The sequence below is a fragment of the Corvus moneduloides genome, chromosome 5 (genome assembly GCF_009650955.1).
Source record: "Corvus moneduloides isolate bCorMon1 chromosome 5, bCorMon1.pri, whole genome shotgun sequence".
Lineage (NCBI taxonomy): Eukaryota > Metazoa > Chordata > Aves > Passeriformes > Corvidae > Corvus > Corvus moneduloides.
The window spans coordinates 71,979,326-72,007,226 of record NC_045480.1 but is presented as its reverse complement, the minus strand read 5'-3'; the positions used below and the strand labels follow the sequence as shown (position 1 = coordinate 72,007,226).

At 42.8% G+C, this 27,901-nt stretch overlaps 1 long non-coding RNA gene across 1 annotated transcript in view; it reads left to right on the top strand.

Moving 5' to 3' along the window:
• Positions 1–807: 807 nt before the first annotated feature.
• Positions 808–27,901, top strand: part of LOC116443800 — a 45,782-nt gene continuing 18,688 nt past the window's right edge. Inside the window, exons 1-2 of the long non-coding RNA XR_004240057.1 lie at positions 808–1,779; positions 2,119–2,260. This is a non-coding gene — a long non-coding RNA (uncharacterized LOC116443800). The remainder of the gene's footprint in view (positions 1,780–2,118; positions 2,261–27,901) is intronic.

The window sequence follows — 27,901 nt, the reverse complement described above, 5'->3', positions numbered from 1 at the left end:
CAGCAATGCACACACATGTGAAGTCGCTGCAGCTAAGGAGCTACAAGAAAACTGGAGAGGGGCTTTTGGCAGAGGCATGGAGTGACAGGACAAGGGGGAATGGCTTCAAATGGACAGAGAGCAGATTTAGATTGGATATTAGGAAGAAATTGATCCCTGTGAGGGTCGTGAGGCCCTGGCACAGGTTGCCCAGAGAGGCTGTGGCTGGCCCATCCCTGGAAGTGTCCAAGGCCAGGGTAGACAAGGCTTGGGGCAACCTGGGATAGTGGGAGGTGTCCCTGCACATGGCAGAGGGGTTAGACTAGATAAACTTTAAGGTTCTTTCCAACCCAAATTCATGTATGGTGTATGGTTCACTATGAGTCATGTCTACCTGGTGCCACAGGACACACTTACTCTCTCTTTGTGTTTTGCTTCCAAGAGCTTTGGGTCATTCACTCCAACATTCAGGAAGATAATTCCTCTTGGACAGGAGGTTTGTGGCCCGGCTGCTCCCTGTGCACAGCTGCAACCACTGTGCCACAGATACCTGCCAGCAAAAACACTCAGTCACCCTTTCCTAGGCACCCCATAATAATAACCTTGTTACTGCTGTTGCTATTACTATATGTGTAGACATTGCTTATTTTTCTTAATCAGCTTCATTTTCTTTTTCCAGCACATCTACACCTGTTGATTTAATCTAGTTGAAATACAATTTTTTTTTCAATCTGAACTTTAAAAAGCTATCATTTTTCCGATTTTTTTGTAAAGCAATATTCTCTTTGGAAAGATCACACAAATGCTCTGAAGCACTGAGGTCCCTATGCATTTGAAGGAGTACACTGGCATTCTCATTGTGTTGTAAGGTTACATCATAGCCATGTGTTAATTTTCTTTTTTTTGTTTGAACCACTTTGACTCAGTTCACTTGGAGTCTGACAGAATTCAGTTTCAACACAAAGCTCGGGAAAATTTAAAAGTAAAAGGAAATCCAAACTCTGCTTTTTGCCAATATGTCTTTATGATCTATCCTCCACAAGAGGCTCATGCTCCTTTAACAGTGTGGGATTATAGATAATGGGGGAATTGTTCTGCTGCCGAGCTGATCATAAAAACAGGAAGAGATTAATGAAATCCTCAAACAGGTTTAAAACAGCAGCTTTTATTTCACAGCATCTTTAAGACAGTGCTTCAGAAAACTCGTGAAATCGTGCTCCAAAGCCTCCTGATGCTGAGAAGGGAAATTGCCCGAGATCCTCAGCTTCGTGCCCCAAGCTGGCTGCTGGGTCTTTGAGGCCCAGGCCCTGAGGGAGGCGGCGGCCGGGCCCAGGGGAGCTCTGGGGGGCGTTTTCGAAGCCTCCCGGCCCAGTGGGGCTCGCGGTTCGGTTTTGCTTGGCCAGCTTGGTTTTCGTGACCCAAGCAAAAGCTTTTCCCTTACCTGGATCGGAGGCTCTGCAGCGGCAATCGTCCAGGTGCCTTGCGGTGAAGCGAGGCGGGAGCAGCGGCACCGGCGGAGCGCGGCCGCCCCGGTCCGGCCCCAAGCCGGGGAGAGAAAACCCAACGAGAGCTTCCAGCCCGGCTCTCCGCCTGCCGTGGCTGCCGTGGAGAGGAGCTCGACGCCAGAGAACCACCAGGTCCTTGCTTCTTGCTGGAGCTGCTCCGTGGAAGCTGCGCTCCCCTCAGAGAGAAAGCCCGCGCCGTGTCGCGCCACGGGGCAGCGAGGGGGACTCCGTCAGCATTTGCCCCGCTCCCCGGGACCTTTTGGGTCTGTGCTCCTCTGTGTGTGCGGGGCGAGGGGTGAGTTCTGACGGCTCCGTGTCTGGCAGTTCGCTTTTCTTCCTTGCCTTGGGGTTTTTGGTTTGTTTTTTCCACTTTCCTCTATTAGTATTCATTTTCTGTTCGTGGAGGGGAGTTGTTGAAACTCTTTAGAGGAGACTACTCGTGGCATAGCGTCCTGTCTTATGTTTGTCTCAAAACTGAGACACAAGTATATTTTAATCTACATGGAATAAAAAGAGAATGAAATCTGGGACATTATCAAATAGAAAATTAGCAAATCATTCAGAGAGAACGAAATTATCTTCAAAAGTAAAATACTGGGATTTATAAAACGAGGCAATATTTTCTTGGTGACAGGTAAAAAGAATTTACATCAAGAACTGAATACAAGATCTGGAGGAAATGGTAGAGATGGAGAAGGACCAGCTATAAATACCAGAAGGTGCACACCAAGACAGTGAAGAAAAGGCAGATGTTGTTGTAGAGCCCGTCCAGCAAGGTAATTCCAACAGAAAAATATTCATACTATTGGAAAAGATTGATGGGCTCTCACTTGGGAAGCCATGTACAGTCTGAGTCCCCCACAAAGGAAGGAGGGGGCTGGAGAGCTGCAGAGGGCATAGAAGGGAGTGAAGATTAGTAGTAGAAAAGTGCTGGACAGGCTTAGACACAGGGGAGACAGACAGTATTATATAGACATTAAAAATGCCTCAGAAGTGTGAATACTAGAGGCAGAAGAACAAACAAATATGTTTCAACTAGTTATGTATAAATCGACCCTGAAAATTAGAAGTGGGTTTCTAATCATTAAACATGGCAAAGTTTGCAGCAGTCCTCAAAAAAGAGCAGTGAAATAATTGCAGAAATTGTCCAAGTCTGAAGTTTGCAGCAACTGAAAGGTTTTATATTTTGCCAAGTAATTGTCAATTTTTTGGTTTAGCTTATCTCACTATATATATATTTAACCTTTTATGAGTAGTGACTCAAAAATTAAGCTTTTCATCTTCTGAGACTCCTTGTCAGGCCCTGCAGTCAGACATTTATTCATTAAACTCTGTGATGCATTAGAGCTACTTGTCTGCTTTAGGGTATCATGAACCCAAACTTTCACGGTGGGGTTGTTTACAGTGCCGGCCCTGAATACACATGCAGGAATTACCAGGTGGTTACATTGTTTTAGGTGTGACAGATCTATGGCCTGGTATTCCTGGTTTATTATCTGTTTATTTTAAAACACCTGATTTAGTGCTGGGGGAGTAGACTCCTCCGAAGCAATAAGCATCTGTTGCTGTTGTTACTCTGAGCATTTGCAGCCCATAATGTTCTTGTCCCCTTTGGTAGCCGAAGATAGACAAGGGAACAGCACACAAGTGTCAGTGTGGGGGGACCTGGGTGAGGAGGGGATAGTGTGTGACTACAGAATTAGGTCAGAATTTTCTTCCCAAAAACATCTTTTCCATGGAAGTTCACCTATAAATAATATGAAAATTGGAATTTAAACGACAGTCTAGTATCAAAAAATTTATTTCAAAATGCATGAATTAGTGAATTAGTTTTGCATAAGTATATTCCTAAGAAAACCCCAAGCAGCCCTCCCTATAAACCAGGAGTGAATATTGCAATGTTTTGGTCAATGCTTTCTCATCTGCAGTCAGATTTCCACTCAGTTCAGGCTATTTCCTTTCAGCCTTTAAGTTTGAAAAGATTGGGAGTGGTTATATTTACATCTGGTAATTGGTATTCCATGGATAGGAAAGGTGGGCTTGTTCGTGCTCCTTATTGCCACAGTCCCCCATCACATTTTACTGTGAGCCCTTATTTTCAGGTACCTTTGTATCTTCAAAATGCATGTGACCTTCCCTCCTTCCCCTACCACTGTCTCCTTTTAGATAAAGTTTTCCTGCTATTTCAGCTAAAATAGCCATTTTCTGAAACTGAATTAGGGAAAAATTCTTATTACCCATGCTAATAAAATCACATAAGCATTTAATCCAAATGATCTCATATCCTCTGTATGGTGGAGCAGAGGCTTGAGATCAGAGGAGCAATCTTTTCCTGGGATGAGTTCTTTCCATCCCTCTGAAATTTGCCTATCAAGTCACTCGTCTCTGAAAAATCCCATTTTAGGGCATTTACTAGAAACATATGGATTTTGGTAGCTGAAGTCTCTGGAAATGCCCTGGGCACTAAACCTTCTCCAGAAGTAGAGCTTCTGAGTGAACTGTTGCTGTTAGCATCCTTCCCCACTGCAGTTGGTTTTCCTGCAGGGATTGGGACCATAGAGACCAAGACTGACCTTGGCTGTTCATGCTGTCACCAGTTCCTGACTACAGGACTGAACCATTCAGGGTCTAATTTTGATAGCATTGGATACCTTTCTTTTTTTAATTCTATTTTTCTTCTGCAAAATGTTTAGGGAAAGGAAGGAGGAGAACAAAAGTGTATTGTCTTCCTTTTTTTTTTTTTTTTTTTTTTTAAGGAAATGAATTTCCTGTACCATTCTAATCATAATGTTGAACATTATAGAAGAACTTGGAATGACTAGAAAAGAAATGGTGCCCTTTCAGGAGGCACAAGGCCTTTTATTCAGCCCTCTGTTCAGCTATAGAGTGAGGGTAGGTAATTAAATAGTGACTAGGTGCTCACTTACCCCACAGGACACACGCATGAAAATACTGCTGCATTCAGAGCACCTTCAGGGTGCACCTCTTCACGTTCCACAGCTATGACATCTTTGTATGATGTTGTGCCATGACAAATGGGAAGATAACCTCACTTTTCTGCCCAGTCATTTTTCTTGTCTTCACCCAAATTATTAAACAGAAAGTGATAAACACAGCAATTTTAGCATTCCATGAAACTACCATTTTTTCTTACTCCATCTTTCTTAGGAGGATATATGTCAAGCTCCAGTTTCTTTATACATGTGGAAAGAATGCAAAGCATAAACCCTTCTGAATCATATTTTCTAAGCCATTTTGTCATCTTTGTTGTTCTCATCTGCTTGGTTTTCAATTTGTCTTTTTAAAATGTCATGTCTCAAACTGAATCAAGTCAGTCGTGCTGCTGAAGCCTGAGCATTGCTGAGCAGAGCAGAAGGATTATTGTGCTGGTTTGACACATACTGTTATTGTTAATATAATCAAGTGTAGCATTTTTCCTTTTTCAGTGTAAGCATCTTACAGGTGAATCTCAAGCAGTTTATGATTTAACTTCTAATAACGGTGTCTGTCTTTGTAGGAGTGTTCCTTGGCCCACATTTCTCATAAGTATTTGCTCTGGGTTCAGTATTCACTAGCATTGCAATTTTTTGGACTGTAACAAAAATATATATTTGTTAAAGAGTACATACAAAAGGCATGAGGCAATGGAAGGCTAAGACAAAATGACTCTGTGGCAGGGACTATGCAGGGAATATCACAGAATCACAGGACTTTTTTGTGGCAGCCCAGCAATCCAAAGATATTTTTTTCCTTGTCGTTTAACGACTCTGAAGTACCTTGATTGTCATGGCGAATACAGCCAGCCACGACTGCTGCATTTGAATCACCCTGACACACTACAGGAAAGCTCAGTGCTACTGCTCTTAATTCAGGGGAGATGAACACAGCAGTGGTGACATCTGAAACAGAAGGGACAGTAGGCACTTCATGGTAGAGTGCAAAAATGTGCTCCCAAGATGTCACAGCTGCAGATACCACCTCCTGAGGGTGGAAATGGATGTGGAAATCAGCAGCTGAAATAAATTGAAACTACTGCTCTAGATCACTTTACTTTTTCACTGCCAAACGTTCTGCCTTCTTAATATATGAGTTCTACAGATGCCATAGTCCATTTTCTGTTTTCTCTCCTGTGACCACATTGACCACATCTTCCCAGAGGGGGAAAAAATGCTAGAGCTCTTCAAGTCCCTGTTACCTCTCAGCTCAGATTATATACAATTTTAGAAGTTTCTCCACAGATGAGAGGAAAAAAAAATCAATCTTTTCTGAGCTCTTCAAAGTGGTAGATTAAGAGTGTGTGCTTGGCAGGGGAAGGTAATGAGACAGTGCTCAGATGTTAAAAATATCAGATCAGAAATATGAGATAACCAGTTATTGACTGCTGCTAATGAAAAAAAGCCTAATATTGACTTGGAGATCAATCGTGTTAGAGAAACATGTTACCTGGAATAAAACAGAATTAGTGCATGGGTCCAGCTGTAAAACACGCTGAGCAGTTCCCATTGTGTGGCAATTCTGCAGTAGCTCTGCTGTGGGCTCAGTAATTCCCACACCAGGAATGTTTTTGTATGGGCTAAATGTGGCCACATACGGGAGCAGTGGAGAACAACTACTAGACTTCAAATTCCCTCCCTGATTTATCCCATCGTGGCTTCCATCTGCAGACAATCTGGTCTCATTCCTTATGCCTCATCTGTGCAATCTGCTTCTGCAAGAGAAGTCAAGAGAAGGATGAGAGCAGGTCAAAATCTCAGAATGTGGATGATTTCTGTGAGAGTTGTGGGCACTGAGCACCTGCAGGATTGAGCCTCAAGGCACTTACTTTTCCTTCACATTCAGACAAGTTTTCAGTTCCTGAAATGAGACCGAATACTGCATAAAAATGGACGCTCAGGGTTCCTGTTGCTGTAATTCTGTTAGGGAAAATGGCTGGAATATGGGGGAAGCCAAATGTTGCATTAACACATTAAGTAGTCCTAGCACTATCCAGCTTCCCTTACTTTTCATTGCAAAAGTAATGAGCAGTACTTCTGCAGTTTTCAGCATTGTGGAATGAATGGTAAGACATCCACTAAATTCTCCACTGGACCATTTTCCCTGGGTGAAAATCAGGATAATGATTTTGGCAGAGGAGGAGAATTCTTGAGAGCAAAAGCTCTGCCTCGTGGTGTGCTCAGCTTGATTCCAGTAGGGCAGAAAGTGCATGTGGACTGGGAGAAAGGGCAAGGATGGGGGATTTGACAGCTGGTTTGGGTTCTGTTGTACACAGACATGCAGCACAGTGGAGTTTTGACCTCTGCAACCACAAGAGAAGCCTGGGGAAGTCATGGAAATTCAGCTGAATTGTTCTGAAATACATGCAAAAAAATATCTAATTATTTATTACAAATGCCCAGCCACTGGATTACATGTGCCAGAGCCTGTGGTCAGTGATGGGAGGGTAAACACTGCTGTGGGAGAAGGGGCAATAGATTTCCATCTGAACTGATTACAGAGTTACTGTACACAAAAGCCCAGATTAAGGTTTTGTAATTTTAGGTGTGGCATGCCCAGTCAAAATTCTGCCATGTGATTGCAGATAAAATTGTATGATAAAGACAAAAAAAAAAAAAAAAAGAAAAAAAAGAAGTCTTTGTAAATGGATCTATTTTGATAAAAGTGCAGTTATCCTGATTTTGGTTATGTTAGCCATTTAAACCTCCAGTTTTTGATGGAATTCCATGTAATGTCAATAAACACCCAATGGCAGTTAGGAGGTTCTGAGCCTGGATATATGTTTTCAAATGCAGGTATCATGAAATACCCTATAGAATAGAAATACTTTCTCTGTCAGTAAAACTGAAGTTGCATATAGTGACAATTTGAATTACAAATTATGAGTGGATTTTTTTTTTTTAGATTATGATTTAAATAAATCTTTCACCATTACATTGTATGTACTTTGAGGAGGGATTATAAAGAAGTAGTAGAAATTGATAGAAGGCTTATTTGGTGTTTGGGAGTCCTGCCTAAGCAGCTAAAAATGTCTTTGGAACAGAACCAATCTTTGTGAAAGCTTTATTGATTACACAGAGAAAAGTCCATTTTAAACACTTTCATAGCCCTGTGTTGCCTGAGGAAGCAAAATCTATTACAGTTAGATTATGAACTTTTTGTTTATGAACTCAGCTCTCTTAGTGGACAGCAGGAAGAAACTAGCAGTATTATTTCTTCTGTCTATAAAGCAGAGTTATTACAAAGCCCGTATTTTTCCCATGTGTCTACTGCTGCTCTTTTCAAACCATACATAGTGTGAGGTGGTTTGGCACATGCTCCAGCTGGAGCTGGAAAGGCTGGCTCCTGGAATGGCTGGCTCCTGGAATGGCTGGCTCCTGGAATGGCTTTCCAGGTCAGGGAGCTTCTCAGGTCCCCACACGTCCGCTGGGTAAGATCTGGGCTGTACTGCCTCATTAGTGTTTGTGTAATTGCTCCAGTTGCTCCAGGCATTTTTCAGGCTCTGTGTTGTTGTGTTGTGTTAGGAGAATGACTCAGATCTATCCGTGGTTAAATAAGCTGTGAAATAAGCTGCCCAAACAACTCTCACTCATCAGGGTGATAGTGCTGCTTTACACAAAGAATTTCCACCTCTCTTTGACCTAAGGAAAGGTCTAAGCCAGAAAGATGAGAGAGAAAAGAGTGATGACTTTCCTTTCCCTTTACTAAAGAAGGGTGAATGGTAGGCTGCAGTCGAGGAGAGCCTGGATTTGGAAGGTGCAAGTAATCTCCACCTCCCGGGAGAAGAACAGAAGCTGCCAGAGGGGTAGGAAGAGAGGAGAGAAGGGCCCCGTGAGGCTCAAAAGACAGCGGGGTCTCTGTCAGCTGAAGCCAGCAGTGGCTGCAAACCCGTGAGCTCTGCGGGTCGGCTCTGCCTGTGGTGTCTGAGACTGCGGCCAGTGGGACTGAACTAATTCCTGGAGAGCAGGAAAGGGGGATTTTGGGTACTCTATGTGGTCATATATTTCTTCTGGCCTCAGTGATGGGGCTGACATTTGGCATCTCACTGAGGGTGAAATGATGTGACCTGCTTGTTCCAGTGCCGTGTCTTTTATCAGTTTCTGCTCATACCATCAACCCAGCTGAAATTGGTACCTGTAAGTTCTTCAAGTCTCAGGAACTGTGAAGTTGATTACATTGACTCTGAACCAGCATCTTCAAACACTTCTCCCTGTCCCCTCCATTCCCCCAAAGCTCAAAGCATGTAGAGAAAAGGGTAAAAATGATAAAATGCCTAACTTACTTCCACCTAAATCTTTCCTTGGAGCTTACAGTTCTTTTCCCTCCTACTGACCCTGACTTCTGACTGTGAGAAGCAGACTGTGCTGTGCACAGCATGTTTTCTCTCTCCTCTTGTAATACCTTGCCAGCCTGACAAGTTTTAATGACTCCTTGGATTTTTTTTTTTTTAAGCAACAAAATAGCAAAGGATGTGAGAAGCATTTCTTGCCTGTAGTATCAAAAGTTAGAGCCTGCTGATTTGGACAATAGCACCAGGTAGCTGCACTTTTATCATTGATTTGTGTCTCATAGAAGATGTGGATAAACACAGAAATACTGGGGAAATGCCTCAAAGCATTCACAGTTCTATTCTCTTTTACTCAGCTTCTCTTTTCAGTATAATTCTGAATGAAAGCTTTAGCAGAAGAGTTCTGGCAGATTGTCAGGCATTCAAGTAGATTAAACTTCTTTCTTAGGATGAGCATTGTAGGAAAGGTTTGCTGGAGAATTAGAAAATAATTCAATGAAATGATAGAATTCTTATAAAATGAACAAACTCCCTACATTTAAGATCTAAGCATACCAGCTTTAATTTCTGTTAGCTGTGATCTTGCAGGGTTCTTATTACAGTTTTACAGATATGTTTAAAATATAAACCATAAAACTTTCCAAAAATAGCGTGTTAGGATTCTTCAGCACTTTTCTCTGTACAAGTGGTAGTCAAAATCAATCAAAATGTTTGCTCTTGATATGAGCAATAAGGGTTTGCAAAAATTGCTGCAAGTGCAGCAAAATGTGTGATTGGGTGAGTGGGAACTGGTTTTTCCTCAAAATGGCTTTATTTTGATATGTTTTTACCAGTAAAGACTCAGTGATGAATGTGCACTGGTATCTGAAAGCAGTTTAGAAGAAATTCCAGATCTTCTGTAGTAGGCAATATGGGAGTCATTGATTTTTAGGGAAAGATCAGTCCTGATTTCAATGAATTAGACTTCTCAATTATTAAAAAAAAAAAACAAAACCAACCAAACATACATACAATTGTGTCCCACCAAATGGGTGTGTTTGATTTCTGCTACAGGAGTCTTTGGTGAAACTTAATTTTATTAAGCTGTGTTTCCTTTAAAGGTGTTTTACCCCAGTTTAGAACTCATCAAGTGCTTCATAGCTGCTGAAACAGTGCTCTGTGATTAAATAAGGGCCTCTAAATAAATGTTTGTGATCTTTAAACAAATTACCTTAATTCGAGGTTTCTGTCTGACAACAGCTGATGTATCAGTGTTGTCTAAAACTGTGCTGCCTGAACGGAGGGATGGTATTGACAAGCTTTAGGTTGGTCTCTTTGGTTTTACTGAATTCTGATTAAAAAAGAATTGGAGTCCTCTGAAGCAGTCAGTGGGAGGGAAGATGGTATCAGTGAAAAATCGTGCAGGTAATTTACAAATATGTGTACCAATACCAGCCAGACATTTTCAGTGCAAACCAGCTTTAGCAGGCAAGGTTAGTCAAATTTAATTAATTTGCCTTCATGTATCTTTTGGCACATTGTTAATCTGATTCTTAGGTTTACACAGGCTGTAACAACCAGACGAGAAACACAGCTCTGTGAACGGATGCTGTGGGCTAAAGACAGCTTTGAACATCAGGTGTGTGCTGACAGGGAGTTAGAATGGCTCAAATTCCTTCTCTGAGCCTTTCCTGCTTCCCCTGTGTTTATGGACAGAAAGAAAGCAGTTTTGGGAAAAAAAGCATCTCCCTTCCTTCAAAAGTGAGAAGGAAGATACTGGCCTGGAATATCAAAAATGGGCAGAAAGTGGTTTTACCCATACTTTCTGCTCCTTGGAACTCAGTCACCTCATTCATGTAACTACATGCATTAATCACAAGGTTTTGCCCCAAAAGTGTGGGAGCAGAACGTGGCATTCCCTAGAGCCACTCAGTGCAGCAGAACTGATTCAGCTGCAGGTTCTGTGCAGCTGTGAACTTGAGACTTTGGTGATTAAAGAACCAGTGTCCTGAGCACTTTCTATCTTCTTTATATCCATTTTTTTCTAGAAATGCTCTAAGGTAATTACTCTCAGCTAGTATTTTTTGTTCTATTTGTAATAAAGACTCCAGGGTAGAGTTTGGTGTAGTAAGTAAGCAATGGCATGTATGCTGTGATTAAAAAAGTCCCACCAGATTCCAGAGATGAAGAGCAGCGATGTAAATAGTAGGGTAGAAGGAAAAATTGGTTCTCCATTTCTCTCTGAAAGTTTACTTAGCTTTTTGTCTGGGCAGACTTTTGATAGACTGTAGCCATGGAACTGTAAAAATAGAACTTACCTTTACCTGCCTCTATTACCAGCAATGTGTGGTCAAGGCTTGCTTGCCCCCGTCACCTACCATATCACCTCTCTAAATTACTATCGATACAGAGCAGTCTAGATCTTGCAACTGAGTATAAAGTTCAAGTAGCCATGCTAGTTTATGTAAATGCTTAGAAAATAATTTCAAAATTAAGTACTTGCCTCATTAGTCTGATCTGCAGGAAATGGACAATTATCAATTGTAAATAAAATACTTTAAATACAGATTAATTAGTTCCATTTGTGGAGCATTAGCTAAATATGGTTCTGCTGTTACAAAAATCATGCTAAGATAGCCATAATACATTTAGCTAGATAAGCTAAATGTTTCAGCTTCCCTTTTAAATGGGCACCTTTATACCCCATCTCTGATCTCTTTGAGGCTGGACTTAGCATCTTTATTCACAGTATCATTTCCTTACTATATCATTGTTTACTGCAGGAATTCATGAGGCCACTGGTGTCTTCAAGACACCTTAATCTCATACAGTTTATTAACATTTCAAAAGATCTTCCTTGGAGTTACAGATAACATCATCTGTGGGAGAGAAATCTGATTTTTTTGGTATTAAGTTTGTTGTTCGCTCTGCTCTGAAGCAGGAACAGCTCTGAACCAACAGCTTGGTGTCCAGATTTTAACTTTAGTGATTCATTTAGAGCATCAAAAATGAACTCCTTGAATTAGCATTGTCAGAACTGACATCCTTGTGCAAAACTTCGGACAAAGTTATTACGGGTGCTATTGGTGTGAAGAGGGAAAGGTGATCAGTCAGAGATTGAGCCAAAGGAGGCACCTCAGTGAAAACTGGATGGGGAATGAGACAGGTTCTGCACAGGAAGAGTTAAAAGAACAGCCAGGTCATGGGCAGAGTAAGAAGCAAAGGGTGAGATGAGAGAAGTGAGGCTAGCAGAAGCATGAAAAGAAGTATGAATAAGGAGAAAAATGTTAAGGGTGACTGACGGGTCAGGGGCTGTGGAAATCTGGTAATGGATCAGAGCCTGGAAAGGAGAAGGTCACTGCAGACTGTCAAGAGGAGTTTCTGTTAACAGCTGGATTTTGGCTCCCGTGCAGGGGAAGGGGCCTCAGGCAGAGTGTGTAAACAAGGACTGAGCTGCGAGCTGAGAGGGGGAAGAGCGGCGTTCAGCGGTGGCTGGGCGGAGGCTGCGGCCCCGGTCTGTGCATCCAGAAGGGCCGGTGGGAGCCCGCGGGGCGGCCAGGGGCCGCAGCTCTACGGAGAAAAGCTGGTTCTGGTGTCGCAGTTCATCTTCCACTGGATCTAACCCGAACAGAGCAAGGCCTTCACAGCCAGGTTACAGAGTATGGCTGGAGGAGTACAGGGGCAGGGGGCTCAGCAGTTTGCTTTAGTGCCCAGGAGACACTGCCATTACCAGCTTCAGTTCCACCCTCAAGGCAAGATGATGCACAGAATATGATTATTTTAGAGGAAGGGTTTGGGGCTTTAAATCGTTGGGTCCTGTAATCCATGGACATACATTTTCTGTAAGGGTTATGAATATATTAAGTGCATTTAATGACAAAAATCATTTGACTCTGAAGGAATGGCTAGGATAATGTGCCAGTATTTCTGTATGAAACAGGTTTTTCTCTTTCAAATTAATACCTGAGGTACTGTGAAAATAATGGTTTTTTCTTGTTGCTTCTTAGTGATAGATTTTTTTTTTGGTGGTGGTTTCAGATATCAAACTAGATTTATGGAGAATTGTCATTATTCTCCTTCATTATCTGGATTTTTTTAATGAAGGTTCTAGGTGGTAAGAACTCTACCATATCTGCACAACCAGATCACATGAATCTCTAACGGGTTTTTTATATATATTTTAGTAACGTGATTAGAGAAGTAAAATGCCAGAGTTATATTTGTCCTTTTAGAAGACACTCGATACTAAAAGAAAGCCATCTTAGCAAATGAATTTTTATGATGTAAGCTGGGCATGAATTCAAAACACTATTACACTTGGAACATAAATGTGTTAAGCTGAAACAACAAAATTAGAGCAGACAATAAATAAAACTCGGGGGTGTGCTTTTACTGCCTTAACAAAATGAAATCCTCCTAATCATGGAAATTATCACAATATCACTAATGGAAGGATTTTTCTGGGAAACAGACCAGACTGTGTGTCTCATTCCAGCATGTTCAGACATTATCCAGAGAGTTCCATCAGTGCCACTCTCTTATCTGTTGCCAGTTGCCACATACAGTTGGTTATATTTGTACAGTGGTTGTGATGAGAGCATCAGCCCACTGCAGCAAAGCCCCAAAAGACGCCTCCAGTGCAAATCCTTCTCAGTTTATTCATGCCACTGAAGAATGGCACTACTCTCCTGAACAGATGGAGAGCATTTAATATTATGGTACGATAAAAAATCCTTGATCAAAGAACAGTACGTTAAAAGAATTAGAGAAGGTTAATACTGGTGGCTTAATGCAGGGGAACAGCTTTTTTATTGAATGCCATTGGAACATATTTTGCCTTTCTGCACACTTCAGCATGCAGCAGTAGCTGAGGAAAATCGTGGTTGAGTACAGGACAAGGACAAGAGAGGCAGAAGGTGAAGAAAGAACTGTTGTAAAAGAGATCCAAGCATCATTTCCTAATCAGACTAAGACTTGGATGTGCTGTTTGATACTGAGTTTTAGAGCTCTTGCTTAAAAGCATCCTCCCATACCTTTGGATACTCTTTGCAAAAGGGGATGTTTAAACTCGTGTGATTCCAGTTGAAACCAGCAGAGCTTTCTGATGCTGTGGTCTATGGTTGCAAAATCAGAGTCTACATGGATCCAAATTCTTAGGAAGTCTGAGAAATGACTGGGACACTGGAGTATGTATTTAAGAATTTTCCATGTGAACAATTGGTTTGTGAAAGCAAGAGAGCAGATGTGAGTGTAGATTTAAGAGGTGCAATACGTTGTTTCTCTTATTTCAGCACTAATCTGTACCTTTTCAGCCTCCTATTGCAATAAAATGCTATTCTATTTTCAGATCCTGCTTCCAAGCATCTGCTATTTCTTATTTTCAGAATTTGGATGTGAATGGCAAAACACTAGAAATAATGGTCCTTAAAATGAATTTATTCTCATTTAAAACTTTTTCTTATGACTTTTATACTGCATTATTTAGGAATTAAAAAGTCCTCTTTTGTTGCCTATTTAATTTAGTATTCCATAACAGCTTTTCCTTAGTGTGTCCAGGAAAGTGCTGGGAATTTGAGTTTATCTATTAGATATCTGAACCCTATTGATTGTTTCTAATGCTTCTCAAATGTGCAGAGTATGACTAAAATCAGGTCAATCTACATCTGCATTATTATTTTCATTAAACCCCGGTTATTGTTCATCATGGTTTTTCTTAAACTTCCCCAGAGAGCACACATAAAAAGATTAATGTAAAACTTACTTTTAATAGCTATATAATCTGAACAATACTGGTCAGGAGAAACATTGTTGAAATTCTTTCTGTAAATTTTTTGTTGTGATGATAGACAGATAACTAATTGCCTGTGATTATTTGAACTGCAGGAATTAGATTGGGATGTGTGTTCTGTTTCCCATCTCTTTCACTGACTTCCAGAGATAAGAGGCAAAATAATATTAGTGGTGTCCACTGATACTAAATTGCTATATTTTGCAGCTAAAAATGGAAATTCAAGGAACTCATTTCAATATTATTAACTCTCTAGGGGTCTTTGCATCTGTGCCTGATCCTGAGGACAGCATTTGTCCTGAGTCACACTCATAATGGCTGTGCCATTTCCAGGGTTTCCACAGTGTTGTTCCTTTCCCCCATGTTGGCACCTCTGAGCTCTCAAATACAGGCAAAAAAGGAAGAACCAAAAACCTAAAAAGCCAAACAACAAATCCCCACCACCAGCCCCAAATAAAACAAAGTACGTTTAGAATCTGTAATTCTGTTCATTGCTCTCTGATCATTAGTTTTGTGATCTAGTCTCTGTAAAATCTCTTTAAACTGGAATCAGTTCTGAAGTTCTGTTGAGGTTGCTGCCAGCAGAATCTGACTTTTGGCTCAGTGTTCTCTGTGGAGATGCAATTTGGACCAGAGTTGTGCCTGGTTTCTTGTGTTGCCAGTGATTTGGGTTTTTTTAATCACCTGCTTCATCCAGGATTGGGATGATCAGGAGCTGATTAATACCATACACATTATATAATTTTTGAGTCTTTGTGAAGCAATCCTCACCAGCTACGTTTTTGAGCTGGCATTGCTAGATTCAGTTTGGAATTAAGACTCGTCAACTAATCTGCAATCCTACCCAAAATAGATGCCGGCTCAATTGAAATAAACTGCATAGCAGTCTGGGGAGAACTAACATACCTGTGCTATTCCAAAACCTACAAATCTTACATGCAGCTACTTAAACCCTGTGAAATATGCTGACTCTGACTTTAAAAGGGTATGAAGTTAAGCACATTTTGTGATAAAGAAATAGAAAGAACCCTGATGAAGGGGAAACTACCATCTGGAATTTTGGCTGAGGCTAGGATTTAAGGTCCTACATAAGAGTGATATTTCAGATAAGCAGGAGATTCGATACATGTGCCTGATTGACACAGGTTCAGGTCTTTTTGCCTCTGTATCAGGAGAGCTTGGAATCTTGGCAATGCATCTGTGGCTTAAAATAACATTCTGAAAACTAAGCCAGTACAGAACAAATTGCTTTACTTGACCTGTGGTGGAAGAGGCCTTTCTCACAATGTGTCAGCCTTAGGAGCTGAACTTGCAGCCCACGTTTGTACTTCTAAAATAAAAACTGGATTCAGGCTGCTTGGCACCCAGAAGGCAAAAGGCACAACGCCCCACAAGCTCGTGGAGCTGAACTCTCTTAACCTCACAAACAGGAAGGCAGCACCGAGGCTGCCTGAGGGGAGCGGTCCCTGCAATATCCTGGGATATTGCCAAAATCCAGCTGTGGGCACTGCCCCAGGGTAGGAGCAGAGGAAGGTGTGTGCCAGGGTCTCTGCCCTGGCAGGGCCTGGCTGCCAGCACAAGCGCAGCTGTCCCGGTAAGAGGAAGGGAAAGTGTTTCTCCCTGGATTGCAGCTCTAAAGCTTTAGTCCCCCTTGATCATAATGATGTCTCTCACCATTAAATGAACTACTTCTCATGCATTTTCTCACTCTGGAGTTGCTCGTGGTGGGGAGAGAAGAACAAAAGGTGCTTGTGATGTTTATTCTTTCTCTGTGGAACTGAAAATAAAAGCACCCCGCTGCCTTGCAGCGGTTCATTCGCTGTGCAGTGACGCGCTTCCCATGGGGCGGGATAAGCCTCGGTATTTGTGCTTTGACAGACTTTCTAGCATGGCTTCCTATGGAAACTAGAGCTGTATAATCCTTATGGGAAATGGCAGAGGAAATGGAGGAAAGAAAGGGAGAGCAGAAATTTTAGAGATACTGATTTTATGAGTTCAGGTTTTCCAACACAAAAAAAAAAACAGTTTTGTAAAATTGCTTTGAATAAGTTCTGATCAAATGGAAGATGACAGACAGTTGTTGCATCAGGTTTGTAGGTGACTGGATGGAGGGATCTGCATCCATATAAAAGTTCATAATGCAGCAGAGATACTGCAAATGCTTCTGTGGTTTATTGGTGGCATTGAAGCAACAGCTCATGTTAGACATAAAACCAGAAGCATTTTAAGTAGAAAAATAACAATATTGAAACCTTTACAAACATCTGTGAAATCTGGTTTGTGATGCAAATGACACCTCTTTGTTTGATTGAATTCTTACATGCTCTGTGTTTTGCCCCTCTTTAAAGGGGGATGGTGGGAGAACACTGAAATGAGTCCGTGAAGTCTTGAAATTGCAGAACTGTGTGGGATTTAGGACCCACAGGGTTGTTGACAAGTATTATGCCATTGCACAGATCCCTTATGCCAGAGTTACCAATGAAGCCAAAAATGAACACTTTTGAAAAAGTCCTTCTTCCGCACAAAAGATGGGAAACATCCTAAAAGAGGAGAACATCTCTTGAAGCAGCTCAGTTCTCAGAGAGGCGTCCCGATTTAAAAGTCCTGGGCTAAAACGCTGAGGGGCGCTTGTGGGAGTTTTTCCCCAGGGTCAATACGCACCTCCTTGTTTGTTTAAGTGGCTGAGTGGCCGCGAATCCCGCGGCATTGCGGGTTCTGCATTCAGGGCGGGATGGCTGAGGGAAGGAGCCAGGGCCACGCGTGGAACACAGGGCCGGGCCGGGCAGGAGCGCTGCCTGCCGGCTCCTTTAGCTGAGCTTGGCCGCCCCCTGAGCAGAGCCCGGCACAAAGCCCCTCCCGGAGTTCGGCCCCGGGCAGCGAAATCTGTATTTACAGTAGCACGGGCTGCCCGCATTTTGCATTTCCCGGTGTTGGAGCTTGTGTTTGCTGCGTGTTTCACACCCTGATAATGTGTGTTGGAGGGGAAAGGGATGGGAAGTGGGTCGCGGTACTTCCTTGCAGTGTGTTTGAGTTCTTCGCTTGAGAGATTTAGGCCTGAGAGACTCAGACCTTCTGCAAGACAAAGAGGGGCACGGGGCAGCTCTGTCCTGCAAGAAACCTCTTTGCAAGAGACATTTAGCTGAAGGACAAATGCACTGGCAAACCACAAGACTGTGAGCCTCCTTCTGAAACTTCTCAATACTTGAAGGAAAAGTCACTTCAGGAAATCTTAACAGGCTCTGTGACTGGCACGGGGAGTTTGCTGGCCCTTTGTACAACAGAATTCGTGGAATGATGGGTTTATGATGGAATTTTGGGTAAGGCTCAGAACTGGGATGCAAAGTTACCTGGAGTACATCATTCTGTTGTTAAAATAGAGTGCCTTGATAGAATCTCTTCCACAACTAGTGAAATACACATACATATCACAGTCCAATCACACTTGTAGGCATCTAAGAATGACTCTGACATTACTTTAAGAGCACACCAATGATATTTTTACTTTTCTCCTGAGTCATTCCCCTTTCTTATGCACGGTACCGTGTGATTTATAAGAATTGGGATGTCTTCTAGTGATATGTAGTAACACACAGTTCAGCAAGGAAAAAGAAGTTTCATCTTGTTAATATTCCATATTTCATTTGGTTGGCTCAGTGAACCTTACATATGTATTCAGAGATCGTGCCTGTAGATGAATGTGGAGATAGAATTAGCAACAGAACCAAATGCAGAATGTTAGAAATGATCTGGAAAAGGTTTCAAATTCTTCATTTCTGTGACAAGAATTATAACTGGAAAGGAAGATGGCACCAGGTAAATGAATTGTAGTGGCACTTAGCTGTAACAATGGACAAGAAAGGTGAAAATTCTAGTCATTATTTTTAGAACTTCAAGGTCATCATCACTCTCAGATGTTGCAGCATGGAGAACTAGGTAATTGTACCAGAACTAGATACACATTAGTTAACTTTACACAGTTTTTTCCATTAAGGTTACAATTCTCAGAATTGAAATTTAAGAATATATCTTTTCTATTTATTTCCTTTTTGAGACTATCATGCAAATAGTTTACACTGAGCCATAATAATTTATTTTCATTCTTTGTTGCTCTGCCTTCATTTGAATGACAAAAATCATAACCAAAGTAGGAAATAGTGCAAATGTAATCCACTCTTGTGTCACAAATCATAAGAAGAAAAAAGTAAGGCAACAATTTATAGTTTTGACATGCCTAAATTACTCATAGGAGTTAATACCTATTTTTCCCTGTCACATTCTTGTTTGAATCTCACAGTGGTTTATAAGTAATTTATGTGGCAAACATTGTAGCAGGCATACAAGATGGTACCTAATTATTCCAGTCAGAGACGTTTTAAAGCTGCAAATTTTAGGCCTTCAAACATGCCACATGTTACAGTCTGGCTGCAGGGTAGAGCAGAAATTTTAGAGATACTGATTTTATGAGTTCAGGTTTTCCAACACAAAAATGTTACAGGATGCATGGTGTAAAAAAAAAAAAAAGCTGTTAAATTTACAGGGCTCAACACACAGAGGTGTGGGGGATCTTTTGCTGTGTGCCAGTCAGAAAGAGGAAATTTATCAAGCCACTATCATAGCTTGAGTTAGAGTGGCACAGAATATGCATTTTAAAGAGCCTTGTATTAAAATGTTTTAATGCTTCACTTGAAACAGCAGAAAGCATCCATAAGATTGCTCTTGAGCTCTGTCATTGCAGTCAGTTTGACATCACTCAGTTTTACATGGTTTAAGTGCTGGCTGCTCTTTAATCCTAATTTCTCCCTAAGTGCTGTTTTTAGTGGAACCCTTTTTTGCATTTTCAGTAATGGGCAGAAGCCATTTTTAGGTCAGTTAAACCCTAAAAATGCTGTCAGACACGGCAGAGAGAGGGAGCAGCAGCAGGAAAGCAGGCTTTGGCAGTTCCTGCCATGTCAGAAATGCCATCAGTGGGATGGAGAGTGCTCTCTAAAACACATCTCTGAACTACGCAGACTGTGAGAAGGGACTCTGGTTTTATGTTTCAGTGCTCCATCTCAGAGTGTGATTCTGCCTTTATACAGCATAAAGATGGTATGTGCTTGCATGTCTGTTGCTTACAGAGACTCTGGTTTAATATATTTTTAATTGATAGAAACAAAAGAAAGAGAAGAAGCCTTTGGAAGCTTCATCTGTGGTCTGAAAGCCAAAGCGCTGCCTTTTGTGCTTTCTGCCTCATCAGTCATGAAGGTTTTGCAGGGAGAGCTGAGCTGATGCCAGTGCTGGTCAGCCAAAATCAAAAGCAGCTCCCTTTTGTAGGACTGCATTAGCTTTGCAGCACTAGCAGGACAAAGAGCGAGTACCATTTATTTCAGTTCGTGGCGGAATCAGCCGTGCCTCCTGTGGGTTTCCACGGGCAGCAGCTCAGCCCCATGAAAAGGCACGGAATGCAGAGTGGGACTGTGCTGGAGTGTTGGGTGAATGGCACTGGGGCTGCTGGTTCTCACTTCTCTGCTCCCGTGGGTGCACGCATCCACCGCTGGGACAGGACGGAGCACGGCTCCTTCCCCTCAGGTGATGGCAGTGCTGGCAGTGCACTGACTGTGCAGGGCTCAGGAATGCAGAGTGGGACTGTGCTGGAGTGTTGGGTGAATGCCACTGGGGCTGCTGGTTCTCACTTCTCTGCTCCCGTGGGTGCACGCATCCACCGCTGGGACAGGACGGAGCACGGCTCCTTCCCCTCTGGTGGTGTCCGTGCTGGCAGTGCACTGACTGTGCAGGGCTCAGGAATGCAGAGTGGGACTGAGCTGGAATGTTGGGTGAATGGCACTGGGGCTGCTGGTTCTCACTTCTCTGCTCCCGTGGGTGCACGCATCCACCGCTGGGACAGGACGGAGCACGGCTCCTTCACCTCAGGTGATGGCAGTGCTGGCAGTGCACTGACTGTGCAGGGCTCAGGAATGCAGAGTGGGACTGAGCTGGAGTGTTGGGTGAATGGCACTGGGGCTGCTGGTTCTCACTTCTCTGCTCCCGAGGGTGCACGCATCCACCGCTGGGACAGGACGGAGCACAGCTCCTTCCCCTCTGGTGGTGTCCGTGCTGGCAGTGCACTGACTGTGCAGGGCTCAGGAATGCAGAGTGGGACTGTGCTGGAATGTTGGGTGAATGGCACTGGGGCTGCTGGTTCTCACTTCTCTGCTCCCGAGGGTGCACGCATCCACCGCTGGGACAGGACGGAGCACGGCTCCTTCCCCTCTGGTGGTGTCCGTGCTGGCAGTGCACTGACTGTGCAGGGCTCAGGAATGCAGAGTGGGACTGTGCTGGAATGTTGGGTGAATGGCACTGGGGCTGCTGGTTCTCACTTCTCTGCTCCCGAGGGTGCACGCATCCACCGCTGGGGACAGGACGGAGCACAGCTCCTTCCCCTCTGGTGGTGTCCGTGCTGGCAGTGCACTGACTGTGCAGGGCTCAGGAATGCAGAGTGGGACTGTGCTGGAATGTTGGGTGAATGGCACTGGGGCTGCTGGTTCTCACTTCTCTGCTCCCGAGGGTGCACGCATCCACCGCTGGGACAGGACGGAGCACGGCTCCTTCCCCTCTGGTGGTGTCCGTGCTGGCAGTGCACTGACTGTGCAGGGCTCAGGAATGCAGAGTGGGACTGTGCTGGAGTGTTGGGTGAATGGCACTGGGGCTGCTGGTTCTCACTTCTCTGCTCCCGAGGGTGCACGCATCCACCGCTGGGACAGGACGGAGCACGGCTCCTTCCCCTCCACTGGTGTCCGTGCTGGCAGTGCACTGACTGTGCAAGGCTCAGGAATGCAGAGTGGGACTGTGCTGGAATGTTGGGTGAATGGCACTGGGGCTGCTGGTTCTCACTTCTCTGCTCCCGAGGGTGCACGCATCCACCGCTGGGACAGGACGGAGCACGGCTCCTTCCCCTCCTGGTGGTGGCCGTGCTGGCAGTGCACTGACTGTGCATGGCTCAGGAATGCAGAGTGGGACTGTGCTGGAATGTTGGGTGAATGGCACTGGGGCTGCTGGTTCTCACTTCTCTGCTCCCGAGGGTGCACGCATCCACCGCTGGGACAGGACGGAGCACGGCTCCTTCCCCTCTGGTGGTGTCCGTGCTGGCAGTGCACTGACTGTGCAGGGCTCAGGAATGCAGAGTGGGACTGTGCTGGAATGCTGGGTGAATGGCACTGGGGCTGCTGGTTCTCACTTCTCTGCTCCCGAGGGTGCACGCATCCACCGCTGGGACAGGACGGAGCACGGCTCCTTCCCCTCAGGTGATGGCAGTGCTGGCAGTGCACTGACTGTGCAGGGCTCAGGAATGTGTGCACAGTGCTACCCACCAGCACTGCTTACTGGGCTCCCATTGCCAAAAGGGATCTTCTCACCCTTACTTAAACCAACTTCTTTAAAACATCTGCTTTGCAGCCATGGGGAATGCTAGGCTAACAACTGTGCTTTTAGTAATAAGTACCTTGCACTGATTCAGCTTCTCCAATGTGCGTGGTCTGTTGTTCATATTACAGGCAAATATTTCAGAATGTCCACATTGCAGTCTGTAATATTTAGTCTGGGTTATTAAGAAAGTAATATCAAATTAGAAATGTGTTCCTCCAATATGAAACTATTCTTACTTCATTGAGGTTTTCCAGTGATCACTGTATGTTTCATCCATTATCTCCCTGTCCCAAATGTGCATTTGAACACAACAGGCCAAGGAATTCCATTCTGAAAGAAATCCATGATTCATTCTTTTTGATTGATATGCATGCTTGAATTTTGGTATCTTCTCAAAAGTTCATCTTATGATCACAGTATTCTTAGTCGATAAAGGCCTGATTTCAGCAACAAATCAGGTCAGGGTCTGTGAAGAGATCCTAATTTGTGAAAGGATTTTTGTCCCCACATTTACATTTTAAATGGTTACCTCTTTTCCTGCAGTCTAAAAGCTCAGTCAAAGAAGTATGAACTGTGTCAACGTATACAGCTCTGTTAATCTACTGAAGGAAAGAAAAGTGAAGAAGAAGAAATATAAATTGATGAAGGTACTGTTTGCTATACTAATAAATTATTTCAGTACTTTTACCTAGTTGTAAGTGAAAACCAGTCAGATTACTAATTTCCAGTTTGAAAATCGTATCGTTTAAATCCTTACTACTCATCTTCTTGACTAAAATTTAAATCAGCTAAACTACAGTGCCCAAACATATTAAATCAAAGGTACATCTGAAGAGCACAAGTTTCTTGCAATAAAATATGTATTTCTATGTTTTCTAGCATCACATTTACTGTCTGAATTTGGATTATCTGTTATACCATTGTACATATAACAGCAGGGCTCAAAATATTTTTATGTCTGAATAAGTAATTTCTTCTATAATAAGCGCTAAAGATACGCTGCTGTATTTAATTTCTGGAGAAAATGACAGGCAAGCAAGTAGAGAAGTGGTTACAATAGATTGTTTACAACTGCTCATGCTATGCAGAATTAGACAGGAAACAAATGAAGTTTTATGGAAAATCAGTTAATACTCAGTGATACAAAAGTTGGCTTTGCCAATGAGACTTCATCTCTCAAAAATATTCTACCCCTCATAGTGGATACACAGAACCTGTTCTGGAGGTAGGCTCTGATTTCAGATGAGCACTGTGGTTTAGGAATTTGGGGCTGGGCAGAGGGGCAGCGGGCTCAGAGCGTTTCCTACAGCCAGCGGGGACTGCCCGGCTCCACGTCTGGCTGGGAGATTTGGGAGCTGCTTTCAGACTGGGAGATCAGGCACAGAAATCAATGCCAGGATGAATTACTTGGTAAGTGCTGAGACCCTTAGCTCAGTTCTGTGTGTAAAGCGTTTTGTGCTTTATTTATTTATTTATGGGCGTTTTCCTCAGCTGCCTGAGATTAAGAGCAGCTCTGAGGCTGCTCTTGAGTTCCACTGGGGCCAGTTCACGCTGCCCAGCCCAAAGTTCACTGCCACGGAAAAAGGTTCAGATGCTCTTTCCTCTCTGCTCCACCGAGATCCTCTTCACAGCAGGAAGCCTGACCAGGTCGATGAGGTATCAGACTGGCCTTTTCTCAGCTAACAGAAGGCAGGTTTGGAGATCAGCTGCCAGTCTCAGAGGCTGAGAACTCTATTCTCTGGGGGGAATATCAAAAAAAGGTGTTTGTTAATAGATTATTAGATTATTACATTAGATGGGGAAGATCCAGCAGGGCTGGAAGAAGAACAGAGAGATGAAAGAAGACAGGAGTTCTCTTGCAGGCTTTTGTCACACAAATTTCCTAGAATTGTGCTCGCTTCTGGAAAGGACGGATGGGTTGTAAAAGCTGGAAGCTGAGTGCCCACAGAGACACGGGAGCTTATTTGTACTCACAGCTTCTGCCTTGCTGAGTACACCTCCAAGGGAGGCTCTCCAGCCAGCAGCTATTCTTAAGTGAATTATCTTCTCTGGTTTTCCTACTTGGAAATGTAGCCATGGAGAAAGGAAACCCTTCCAGCTCTCAGGCCCCAAACACTTAAAACTCCCCGAATCTGTCTCTGTGTGGAGCTGCTGCATTCATCTCCCCTGTTGTAAAAGCAGCAGCTAAATCCATCCTTCCTTAAGATCTGTACATCAGGTGGAGATCAAAACAGACCTTTGAAAGAGGGATGATAAACCACAGGTATGCCTTCAGTTCATGGCAGGGTGCATTCTGCAGGGTGCTGCCTCTCCTGTTGTGATTTTTCTAGGATAGGAGAGGCTCCTCCTTTATGGCTCTTCTGCTTCTGCCTCTTTTTCTGCCACCCTGTAGAGCTGGCCATGGCAACCTGTCCCTAGACTTTCAGGCAGGTCAGATTTGTTATCAATATTTTTGCTGAATGATCATCTGTTTATGATTTCTTTCAAGATTTCACAGTGTGAAAAAGAAAAGTAGTACAGGTATATTTTAAAGCAAGTGCTAAAGGTTCAGTTTATAGAAGAGCAGTTCTATAAATTGTGCAAAGCTTGAATTTGACAAAGAATTTATTCTAAAAAGATTTTAATGAAAACTTACCTTCACCAATATTGTATCAAGTCTTTATTTTGAGGCTCAGGATGTCATTAGCTGACTAAACACAGATTCAGTTGAAATCACCACTTACCTTTCAATTCAATAAACACAGTCATCCTCCAGGGCGTAGCTCTTCCAGTGAAACCACAAGTCCAGAAGCGAGTGGAAGTCCAGTTCAGCAAACAACATCTATAAAGACCATTGAACAAACAGTAAGAACACGTCTGCCATTGTGGAAAGCAGTGTCTGCCTGCATCATTTCTCCTCTCTTTGCACTGCATTTAATCATTTGCTGTGGTGGTTTTGGTTTTGGGATGGCGGACAGAGGGGTTTCAGAGAAAGACTCTTTCATTGTGTTTCTGATGGAAAAATCAGCACTTTACCCCCTGCAGGTTATAATGTGACATCATTGGCCAAGCATTATCTATTCTGCCAAGGAGCTTCCTAGGGACTGCTTTCTCTGGGAAGTGGTAGCTGGTTGGAGCCTTCCCAAAAGCATTGCTGAGTTAGAAGGTGAGGATTGATGTAAGTCATTAAGAGCCAAACCATTGTGTAATTAGGCTGATCAGTATTTACAGCTGGATCAGATGTACAACTGGACCTTTCCAAGGTCCCAGCATAGGTTAACTTATTTGAGTGAACATTCTACAGTCCTCTGTCCAACAATGACCCCTCAAAACACAGAGCAGTAGCTATAAAACTAGTTAAAGGCTCCTGAGTAAATGGGTACTAACCTGACGAATTAACATTCCCAATCATACATAGAAATCCAGTTCTAATTTGTATTTTTTGTTTTTACAAAGTTTCTGACATGGGTGGTATTTACTGCAAAAGACTCTATTAAAATATATGACCACTCATGCATGTAAATGAAATCTGAATTAGTACAAGCCATAGAGATGAGTCAGCAATGTAGATTTATGTCTGTTTTAATGTGGTAAGAAGGATCCTCTGAGAAGACAGAAAAAAATTATTCGTATTCCCATAATTTAAGAAGTGAAGCCCCTCTCAGCAGCACTTGAATACCTTGAAGGATATACACGAGGACTTCTCATAAATTACCTGGTGCATGTAAAATAAAGGTTATTCAGAGTAATTATGTAGGACACTCTAATATAGTAGGGCTGGAATTTACTTGAGTCCATTACTATCATTTGTGTCCTGTCAGAGGAAAATCGATCAGAGGTATACATCAGGGGATTGCACTTTGTTCTGAGAGGTGGAGCATGTATTAAATCCCCTTGGATGTGTGGGTCAGTTCCCCCAGGTCATTGTTGTTTAGTGGATTCATATGAACTGAGCTAACTGGGGATTGTAATTTTGGTGCTGAGTATCTAAATGTCAGCTACAAATCAGTTTATGTGTGTAGCACTTAGTGTGGATTTCATCCTAAAAGGACTAATAGCAAAAATCACACCAGACATCTGTGGAAAAACGGGGGTTACACTTACTAGGAGATACACAGATTTTTTAGGGAGCAAGAAAAATGCCTGCCTTCCTTCCTTCCTTCCTTCCTTCCTTCCTGCTTATTTCTTACAGTGTATTTCATGTCTTCAAATAAGTTAATACAGACAGGCTAAATAAAATAATGCTGTTCTCTGCTCTGCCATTGGAAAATGTCATTAAGACTATAATTGATTTCATAATATATATTTGCTCATCTTAATTCCACTTCCGAAGAGTAATAGAAAAGTAACTTTTCCAAATGAGGAAATAAGCTTGAGATAATGATATGATAAGAAGAGCATCCTCACACCCCAGTGGAAAATTCCTTCTGTTCTACTTCTGAAACTGCAGAGAGAAACTCTGTAAAAAATAATTGTCTTTCTCACTCTGAGAGTTTCTATCACCTGCAGAAATGAGTGTCTCTTTTTTCCCTAACCTGTGAAATACTTTCACTTGTTTATCTCCAGGAATGTTCTACATTTTACATGTCCCACTAGGGAATCAAAATATTTCGTACTGCATGGAGGGATAGGGGTTTTCTGGGGAGGGGTAGCCTGCAGGAGTCCTAACCCCCTGGCAAACAGGAGCAGTTTATTCCAAATTCTTGGAAGATAATGAAGAAATAGGCTTCTTATCCTAGATCTTTGTTAAAGAAATTTCTTAATGAGGTGTGGGCATTTGGTCAGCTCCTTAAGGGTTTAAAGTAAGGACTTGCACTTTGTGAGAGCCAGTTAGTGCCTGGTCTAGGTTGCTGTGTATTCTTCAGGTGATTTTCTGGAGCTGCTTAGGAGGTGTTTGCCCTGCTGGTACAACAAAATACAGCTCCTTGATGGGAGTAATCCAGAGCCAGAGCCATTGATAGAGCTGTTTAGTTCCATCCAGAGCAATGGGAACGGGACAAGCCTTCTCCACTTGCCCACAGGCAAGAAGGCACTGTTTGGCTAGCAAAACACACCTGCCAGAGAGCCAGATACTTGGTTCTGCAATCCTTAGCATGGCCGATTTTTTGTTGACTCGTTGCTGACTAAAATGGCCTTTCTCACCAAAACCTGACTCAGCTGGGGGCCACAAGAGCAGCTGTTTCAGGTAAAGTGTCCCTTGTTTACACTGTGCTAGAGTTTGGGGCTTTGCTGCTCTTCTGGGGGCATAACAGGAAACCGAGGGGGTTCTAAGATGTTGTGGCAGGTCCCGTTTGAAATCCTCAAAGGCAGTTAAGCAGTTGGCAGTTGTCACTTTATGGATTTTGTCTCAGGGATTCTCTCAGTTATGACCTTTGCTAGTGTTGGAGAACAAACCCCATTTTCAGTGTGCCATCTCAGTGAATGTTTGAATTTACATCTGTCAGCTTAGCGTGTTCCAGCTCCTCATTTTGCAAGGTAATATTTCTATTTATGTTTTTATACTGTCATGGAGAACTGGATTTCCAGTTCTCCAGCCTCTTCTTGGGAAATAATGTGTTGTATTTGCAGTAAACGACCTTGTATCTTAAGTTTAATGAAGCCTGCAAAGCACTTCTACCAGTTTTCTAAGCTAGTGTTATTCCCATAAGCCTCTCTATAAGTCTTGTTTTATAGGCAGAGTTACTGGACAGTGATTTAGCTGAGTTCTTATCAAAATATTAGATGCGTGATGAAATCAACAAATGTTTTTTATTCAGCTTTCTTCTTCTGTTTGATTAGTGGCAGCTGCCATGCTAATAAATAGATGGTGACACAGCAGATAGCAAATAACACCACACCTTCCAGCTGCATTTTAATTTCCTTACAAGACTGTCTCTCATTTTAGCAGCAGAATTTTTATCTTCGTTACAAAGAAAAAATTATTAAGTGTCTTTTTAAGTCTCATTTACATATTCTTGAGGAAAGCAGAATCAAAGAAAAAGTGTTTAA